Consider the following 9680-nt stretch of genomic DNA (forward strand, 5'->3'; position numbering starts at 1 on the left):
GCGGGCTTGAAGACGACGCACCTTTTTCTGCATGTTGTCGAACTCGCGATTACCCCAAGCACCCAGCTGGGTCTGAACCTCAGCAAGGGCCTCGATGATGCCTTGGAGACCGTCCCGCCCGGCTCCCGCTCTCCACATCGACCGCACCTTCTCATCGTAGTCTGCATAACACTGCCATACGTTTTCGTAACGAAAAGAATGATTGCCCCGTGTCCAGCCGGTCTCCATACTTGTTCTCAGCTCCGCAACCACAAAGCAGTGGTCCGATTCAACACTGCTTATGTGCTTCACGCTTGTGTATTCAAACAGATCAAGGAAACTAGAGTTGACCATTGCTCGGTCTAGTCTTGCTTTGACGTTCATCTCCCCTTGCTGCCTGTTATCCCGTGTAAAAGGGACACCGCGCCACCCCACATCCTGGAGTGCGCAATCCGCTGCTTCCCGAAAAGCACACATTTGGCTCTCTGGTCTAGCATTGACTCCGAAGTGCTCATCTCCATCAAGAGTTTCGTTGAAATCGCCCATGCAAATCCATGCTTCATGGTGTACAGCAAATAACGTACGCAAGAACCTCCAGCTATGATGTCTATTTTCCACCCGAGGTTCTCCGTAAAAACCCATAAACCGCCAACTTTTATTATCTTTCTTGACTTTTACATCAATATGTGATCGGCTGTAGTTTTGAACAGACACTTCTGCGTCTCTTGACCAGAAAAGACCAATTCCTCCACTAAGCCCGTCGCTATCGACAGCAAAACAACCAGAGAAACCTAAACTAAATTTTAGATCCTCCACACGCTTGCCCTTGATTTTTGTTTCCATGACAAACAGAAGGGCGGGGCCTTCTTGCTTCACAACTTTGCGAAGCTCTCGAACTGTCCAAGGGTTCCCAAGCCCTCGGCAGTTCCATGATAAAACACTCATTGATTCAGGCAGGGCTGACCCGCAGCCCCTGCCGAAGATTCAGATGATGGTGGCGTTGGCTTTTTCTTCTTCGGATCCCTTTCTCTGAAGGTATAAAGCAATAAATCTATTAGACAGTTATAAGAGTCCAAATACTTTTGTACACGTACGAAGAGCTTTTGTTGGTTAGTCAGCTTGTTTTCCAAGCTATGTCACTTCGGTCGGCTATTAAAGCCTAGGGTGTGCGTCATGTAAGACAGGTTATTTTTTATGAAATAGACACGATGTGTTTTTCATGGTAAACACTCGTATCAAGTTTTTGAGGGATCTTTAGAAAACCTCTGTGTTGCGATTTCTTTTTGTGAAAATTGTTTTGTGCGTGAGTACTTTCGTCGAGATTGGTTTTCTCGTGCTGGGTCGCAAGGTTCAAACCCTCTACTTCGTGTACATGCGTGCGCAGGCAAGAGGTTGCTACTGCTAATGGTGGAGTGTCGTGAAAGGTCAGGCCACAACAACAGGTCGGATCTCGCCGTGAGATTCGGTCTACATCAATGGATGGCCAGGCCAGGGTGGCCTAAGATAAAGAAGAAACCGAGCATGTCACCAGCTGTACAAGCTGGTGACGTGCCGGCGGTGGCCTTCCTAGGACCCAAGCGGCGGTGACCTCCTGTGTTCTATTTTCCCTCGAAGTTGCCAGTGGACGTGGACGCGGATGCGCTGGCCACCGACTCGTCGATCTCCTCCATGCACCCTTTTTCTTTCTCTGTCTGCATGGGGCGGCTAAGTGTGCGTCAACGGCGGATGGAGCGGTCGTAGGCACCGGAGGGGTGGTATGACGCGGTGTCGTCCAGGCCGGTGTCGCCGTGCTCCCCTCTGTTCCGGCCTGGAGCAACTTGCCACTCCTTCACGGGCTGGCTTGGAGCGGCGAGTTGCTGAACCACGCTCCGGATTGGGCTGCAACTTGCTCCGTCGGCCCACGGAAGGGAGGTGGAGCCGCAACGAGCTGCCTCGCTCGTATCCGCGGGGATCGGCGGGCCACCATGCCGGTTTTTATGCCGGAGAACTGCTCTTCCTGCCCGTCGGATGCCATCGAAATGATGAAGAAAATGATGAAGGAGGAGATGGGGGAGCGGGAAGGGACGAGAGGAGTTTGGCCGGCATTGCATTTAATGCCGGTCCGCTCCTAAACGGACGTGTGGCCGAAATAGGTTTCTCAGCTTCCACGCGGGGTTAATGGAGGCATATGAATGCGGTGATGAGGCATGTTCAGCCGGGCGTGCAGCAGGTGCCGCCCTCGATCGACGCGCCGCTTTATTGGTGGAGGCAGTGAGAGGTCGCATCCGCCCTGAGCCGTCTTCAATGCGGACCAGGACGCTCTACAGTGACATGAATGCGGGCAGCTGGCGCCAGACGGGAGCGCGCGGGGAGGGGGGTGGGGTTGTTGGTCCAGGGCGATCAGAAACGGATTTGGGAGCTGTTCGGACTCCCGCAATCCTTCCCCACTTTTGTCTCTGGTTGTCCGAACCATCCAGCGGACTGATACAGGTTTGGGAGCTGTTCGGACTCCCGCAATCCTTCCCCACTTTTGTTTTTGGTTGTCCGAACCATCCAGCAGACCGATACAGATCGATTTTAGATGACTTTCATAGTTCGAACAGCGTCATCCAAACGGTTGCGGGGTATTTACCTGATCCAAAGCATTACGACCGGGCACCGCGTACCAAGGCCCGCTGCGGGTCTAGTTAAAGTTGTACTAGGCGGTAACTCGGCATTGCGGTGGATCGATTGAAACCGTTCCTATCTCGATGGGGTCCTCTCCAAAACGACGAAAGACTCGAGATATATCTGGCCGGCGGCGGTGCGCTCCAATCCCGCAATCCCTGATGGTACGTAAGTTGCAGCCGCGCGCGTTTTTCATTAATCAATCCGTACGTGCGTGCATCTTTTTGTTTTTGTTGTGCGCAATTCACACAATTTTTCTCCGAACGATCTCTCTTGGTTTGCCCTAATTTTCCCGTGTCGTTTCAGCAGAAAAAACTCTCCAATGACAGGATCAGCGCGCTCCCTGACGACGTCCTCCTCACCACCCTCCAATTCGTCGACCTGCGCACGGCCGTCAGGATCGGCGCCCTCGCGAGACGATGGAGGCACCTCCCTCGTCTGCTCTCCAGCCTCGCCATCGATGTGGCCACCTTGGTACCCCATCCCAAGGGTTTCTCCCCACCCCATCACACGGTAGACTGTATAATGAAGAGCTACACTGATTCCGCGAGGTGGTTTCTGGCTGGAGAACGGAGCATCAAGAGCTTGTGCCTAGCCTTCTACCTGATCGACCCTTACCTGCTCACCATCGGCGACGCCGTTCTCAAGAGCAGCAGCACACACCCCGAGCGTCTCGAGTTCACCATCCGGACGGAGCTGCCTGCCGCCATGGTCAACTACGAGCAGCGTGCTCTACTCGGACGACGCTTCATGTCATTCGTTGGTGCTTGTCCCGTGGTTTTCAGCTGGGTAACCAGCCTCACCCTGCAGAATCTACGATTCACTGCCGCAGACTTCCTGGCCCTCCTCCACACCTGCAGCCGACTCCAGCTCCTTTCCTTGACCCACTGTGGCTCTGGCACCAACTCGATCCTATCGGTAGACGCCCCCGACTCTTCACTTCTTGCTATGGAAATCCGTGCTTGCTTCTACCACACAGTCGACCTGATCAGTGTTCCAAAACTTGAGCGGCTTCTTTGTGACCTCGATAATATGGCCGGGAGCTTTCCCACCCTGCGGTTTGGCTATGTTCCTTGTCTTCATGACATCAACCTCTCGATAATACATCTGTCTCACTACTACCAAAATCCAAGACAACTCTCACCTGCATTCAGTAACCTGAGAGATATTTATCTTGGACGTTTGGGTATGTTTGGAATGGCATGGACTGTTTTTGTCCTAGAAGCCGCGCCTCTCCTCAAGAAGCTCTCTATGGAAGTAGGTGGTACTATCTTCTCTTCGCTAAAATTTTGGACACCCGCAAAAGTATCCCCAACATACAAATCACACGGTATCTACTTTATATAGTATATATATGAAATGAAAAATTGGCTACTAAATTTTTATGTATATTATGAAAGCATGTTCTTGATAAATCTAACAGTTTTCACCTAAGAATTTGAAAAGGTATTTTAGTGTTAATCAATAGTCAAAAGCTACACATTTAAAGTACATGTGTGCATTCTTAGGTGCCACATTTATCATGGAGAAGCTGTGTTTCTGTCTTTCTGAGTATGATTTTTTGCATGAAGCTATGTCTGTCTTCCTTCACCGCTATGGGCCCCTCCGAGACCAATGTATCCGGTGAAACACCTAAATTTGAACAGTACAACTTGAGTCTGCTGGAGATGAGCGGCTATGGACTTGGCAAAAACAGGCAGGTGCTGCAATACATCAGGCTCATCAGGCACCGTGCCGTCTGTTTGAAGAGAATTCACTTCCATGAACAATGCCGATACACAAACTGCAAGGGTGCCCGATGCATATGTCAAGTCAATGAAGCACAAAGGAATCTATTAAACCAGGCACTCACTCTAGGATTTTCATCACCCATTGAGATAACCATTGGTCAGATGTTGGATGACATCAGTTCGTGACAGGATTTTGCTAGTGCCTAGTCTATGCACTTGTTCTGGTGGCTTTCTTTTGATGGCGTTGAATCATGGTTTAGTTATTAGTGTAGGTCCCCTTATGTAAACAAACCCCTTTGACTTTCCATCCAAGTTTGCACTGAAACACGGTGTAAGTTTGCAAACTTCTACAGTACTCCCTCCATCCCGAATTATTTGTCGCAGAAATGAATCAAAATGAATGTATCTAGAACTAAAAATATGTCTAGATACATCAATTTCTATGATAAGTAATTCGGGATAGAGGAAGTATTATTTGGTAGGTAGAATGCGACCTGCGATAGTATAATGTTGTGCTAACCAGATCAACCATGTAAGAGCATCTCCAGTGGCTCATCCATACTTGGTCCTCTTTATCTCCATATAGAACATCATCTAAAATTATTCTCTTTAGAGGTTCCCAGTTTTTTAGTGGAACATGTATATTCAGGACGTCTATATTCCCCCTCCTATATTTTCATAGTATCTTACAACTACCGTTTAACATTATTTTTTTCAGCGGCCCTATTTTAACTTTCAAGAAGCCTAGAAATCCAGTGTTGCCCATCTGTGACTTTTCCATCTGTGAGTTATCAATCTATACAAGAAAAGGCAGGACGAAATTCGGCACAAGCAATTCGATACCAACTCATATAAAATTAATTATGCAGTACAAGCAAACATGCAGTCAACAATTTTAGCAGAATCAAACCAGTCTAAGGAAGGGGTTGGGAGAGGATAAGGCTTATCTAGAGCCCTTGGATGCATCTCTTCAAGGGAGGAGACCGAGGACGTGTCAGATATATGCACCTCCATACCCTAGTCGTCGCCATCTCATCTCATTCATCGTCAACATCCAAGACCAATCTCCATTCCTGCTCCGCCACCATAGAAGGAGGGACAACAACATCAAGGGAAGAGGAGGAGGCTCCGCGCCGCCGTCTCCACCAGCACCACCACGCCTTCCGTGCGGTGCTATCGCGCCGACGCCTTCACCAGCGCCGCACCCGTCGTCATCGCCACCGGCACGGCTACCATCACCACCGCGCCACCGTATCCACCAACACCATCATGCCTTCTGCCTTCACCTGCTTGTAACGTGTCCCTAACCTTCATATTTATGTTTGAGTAGTTGTACTAATTTTTGGGAATATGGTTGAACCCTATATAATACTTGATGGGATCCAATATCTTCTATTTATGATTCGAGTTAGTAGCCTTCGCAAATGTTGAGAGGAGCGCTCACTCACATTTTTTGCCTTGTTGTCATGGAGTTTATTACTGTCATTGTGAGGGTTGGGGATATGAGGTAATTCGAGGTGACAGTAAAAGCCTCGATTCCTTCTTGTTGCAATTGAGAGGGGATTAATGGAGAACCCTTCAAGAAGTTGCGTCCACGGGGAAATCCTCAATTATCGTAGCGGTAACCTGTTCGAAGACGTTGCGATAGTGGTGTACGTGGCATGGACTCTACGTTGAGTAGAACATGTTCTGTACCTGGCTCCGCATACTTATGTGCATGAAGGGTGAATAAAGGATACGATAATTCATCTCAATGGTGGTGATTCCGGAACCCTAGAGAACACTTTACTACTCAAGCACGGTCCTTACTAACTTAGTGTCATTTATTTCCTGTTTTTATCTTCTTGTCAGTAGTTTAGTTAAATACCCCTTTTATCTAGTTTCCCTAGCAACCGACAAAGTAGACTATTTTCAGACTCCGGATTGTGTGTGTACGTGTCTGCGTTAAGTGACGGTGTAGTTGCGGGGTTTGTGGTGGCTTCCTTTCTGCTCCTTGTGGGTTCGACACTTACATACAAAATGCAAAGTTCTGTTGACATCGAGGGACTTGGTGAAATTAACGTGTCAATCTGGCAGAACATTGCCTCAAGTACTTTATGTCTCAAAACATAGTGATGCAGATATTTAGTGGGTATGAAAATGACATGGACTTAAAGTAGACATAAAATTTTCTCATAATTAGATCATATTCATATGATGTCAGGATTAATTACTATGGATCTTACAAAATGCAACTTTCTGTAACCGAAGTTCATTTATATCATGTTAGTCATTTAGATGCAAGAAATGAACATGTTAAAGATGATTAACATGGAAACCATAGGCATGGCGTGAAAGTACACATTATGTAGTGCAAAACTCATGTAGGATGCAAATGCATAAGAGCTATAGGTCAATGGCTCTCATCATGCCAAGTTTGTAAGTTTTAACAGATTTTGTCAGTTATATTATAATGCACTTCTGCAACCGAGTTTTCACCAAGCAATTGATCCTAACATAGATGAAAATGCCACCATTACGTAGAACACAAAAAAATGCACAACATTCATATAAGGCATGTTTTTATCGGATGCACGGATTAAAAGGTATAATGGTTTTAATATAAGGTAGTGCAACTCCTTTCACCTAGGCGCTGCACAACTAAGAGTGAGGCCTGGGGTGTCACACTGGCCAGATGTGTAGCGCGCCTGTCAGCCAGACGCTACTCAGTGCCGTGCAGCACCGACCTGTCTTGTCGGACGGTACACAAAAGGGTTAGCTGGATGAATTTGTTTCGACTATTATTTAGTTTGTGAAATAGTTGCGCCTCGAGATCTGCTTTATCGATTTCGCCCACGGAATCTTATTTCCTGGCTTCAATTGCGGTCTTCATGGTGGTCTCCGCAGCCACATTTGCCGCGCCTATGCCTTCTCCGACGTGCACCAGCGCCTTCGCCATCGTACGGTAATCCGCCACCCGGCGCTCGCTCCTCCATGTCTAACTCGTAGAAAAATGAGTGAGTATGTCCCTGGTGCCCCCTCTTCTACGTCATCATACCATAGTTAATGGGATAGCTTCCACCTGTGGTAATGTAAGCATGGCATGTGCGCATAATTTTCTATCGAACCGAAGAATAGAGATGCAATGAGGTTGGGACACGTTGATCAGACAGAAGACTCCTACTTGGCCTTGGGCACCGGCATCCGCATGTGCTGTGTATCGAATCAGCAGCTAGCTCGTGATATGGGTGAGCGATCCAGCTTCGCGAAGGTACGGACGCGTCCAACTGCGTGTCCTTTATACGTGGCAGGCATGGACGTGCTCCGGCGCGCGACGTGTCCTGTAGCTGCGGGCTATATAAACGCCCCCCGCTCCGCTCTAGGCCAGTCAGACGCAGAGAATGTATCTGGTGAAACGAGCGAACTCGTGCACCAGATGCACCGGTGATATATGGCTCGTTCGATGCAAAACTAAGGGACATGATCCGGTTAGCACATGGACCTGATGGTACATTTGCGAAACAGTCCTTGCAGTACATCTAAATCAAGTGAATGGACCTTCCCGAGCCCAGTTCGTCCCCTTGCCATATCATGTACCATCGCAGCAGGCTTGAGCTAGGGTCAGACTTCCAGGGCTTCCGCCGTTAACGCACCACTGCCCTGGATCCAGATCATGTGGTCCACCGGCGGCTCACAGCGATTTCGTCTACATAGCGACCCGGCGCTGTAGCTGCTTACGAGCCACCCATCATCTTTCTACAGCTCAAGGATCCGAGGTATGAGCACTGAATTTGATTTTTTGTCAACCACGTGTAGTCATATTTTAATCTTCCAATTCGCCAGTTCCCCCAATTTGTTTGAAACCACTGGCATTTAGGAAATTGAAAAGCGTGAGCACCAAATCGATGCGAGACATGCAGTTATAATGGTGAAATTCTTACCAGTAATTACTGCAGATAGTGGAAAATTGATGATGCGATCTATGTTTCTGATCCTTCATTTGTATACAATTTTCATATCATGTACTCTTGCCATGATATGAAGCAATTTGACATGTATGTGAGAAAAATGGAAACCTGAGAGCCTCCATACATGGCAAGAGTAGGTTTACTATCGATGTTCCTGTGATTTTCTTGGACATGAACTAGCAATGTATTATATGTTCTTGTGACCCACTTAAGTTTTCTCATATTAAATGGAAAGGGCCTTTACAATGTCCAATTGAACTTTCATGGCATTGATTGTTAATGTTCCTCATTTGTCTTTCTGCAATGCACATTGTTGCTTTTCTCTGAGGTAAAAATCTGGATGTGTGCTGCTTTGTACTTCATTGGGTCAACTATGGATTAGTAGGTTAGTTCTCTACTTTTGAACCTGAATGTGATTTTTTGTGATTATATTTGCAGGAAAACAGGTAATCATGGAGTCAATGGAAAGTGCTGCTCTAAGCATTGGGTCAACTATGGCAACGGGAGTAGATTTTGTCGCTTGTTAGATTCTTTTTCTCAAATAGTTAAGGCACGATCCGGTTGGTCGAAAATGTTGGAAATAGCTACAACAGGCTAAAAGAATTAGTATGTCCAATGTGTGAGCTTCAGTTCATGAACTAAATCGCTATTATTGTGCATACATGGGGGTCAACATATGAGCCCGAGAGTGATGATAACTTACAACCTGCAATGATGTTTGTCTTATTTTCAGGCAAATTTATAACTGGATGACGGTCTGCAGCATTGAAGTGATTAAAACTCTGACATTACTCATGCCTGAATTTCAAGAAATCTCAAATGGACATTGCAATAGAATATGTAAAGTTTGAGCTGTATGAATATCTGTAGATTCTGCTTTTCAAGTAGCAGTCTTACTCTGCTGTAAATGAAGAAGATATGTTAGACTGCATATGAAGGCATGTGTCCTCTTCATTTATACGGTTCATCTATCTGACCGAGCTTCTGTTTTAAACCATGCATTGTACCTGAGAAAATCGAAGTTGTGCTCTTGTATCAGCTTATGTATCTGTTTCCTGATTACTCATTTTTGTCTTTGGAAAAAATGCAGAATTTTCATGTAATTTATTCTTCAGTCAGTTGGAAAGATCAAAAGTTATAACTCTGTAAAACAAATTGACCAGGATATAACTCTGTACTATTAAGTACTCCCTCCGTCCGGAAATACTTGTCTTCAAAATGGATAAAAGGGGGTGTATCTAGACATATTTTAGTTCTAGATACATCTCTTTTTTATCCATTTTGATGACAAGTATTTTCGGACGGAGTGAGTATTAGAAAAACAACTTTATAAGTAGTTGTGGTGCTGTTATTTTGTAGCTGAACCGAAGATCTCTTG

At 46.5% G+C, this 9680-nt stretch overlaps 1 long non-coding RNA gene across 1 annotated transcript; it reads left to right on the top strand.

Annotated features, from left to right (window-relative positions):
• Positions 1–7740: 7740 nt before the first annotated feature.
• LOC123142994 (uncharacterized) lies at positions 7741–9499 on the top strand. The gene is made up of 3 exons (XR_006470663.1): positions 7741–8110; positions 8741–8748; positions 9036–9499. It is a non-coding gene; the product is annotated as an uncharacterized lncRNA (long non-coding RNA).
• The last annotated feature ends 181 nt before the right edge of the window (positions 9500–9680 follow it).

This window comes from Triticum aestivum, chromosome 1B (genome assembly GCF_018294505.1).
Source record: "Triticum aestivum cultivar Chinese Spring chromosome 1B, IWGSC CS RefSeq v2.1, whole genome shotgun sequence".
NCBI lineage: Eukaryota > Viridiplantae > Streptophyta > Magnoliopsida > Poales > Poaceae > Triticum > Triticum aestivum.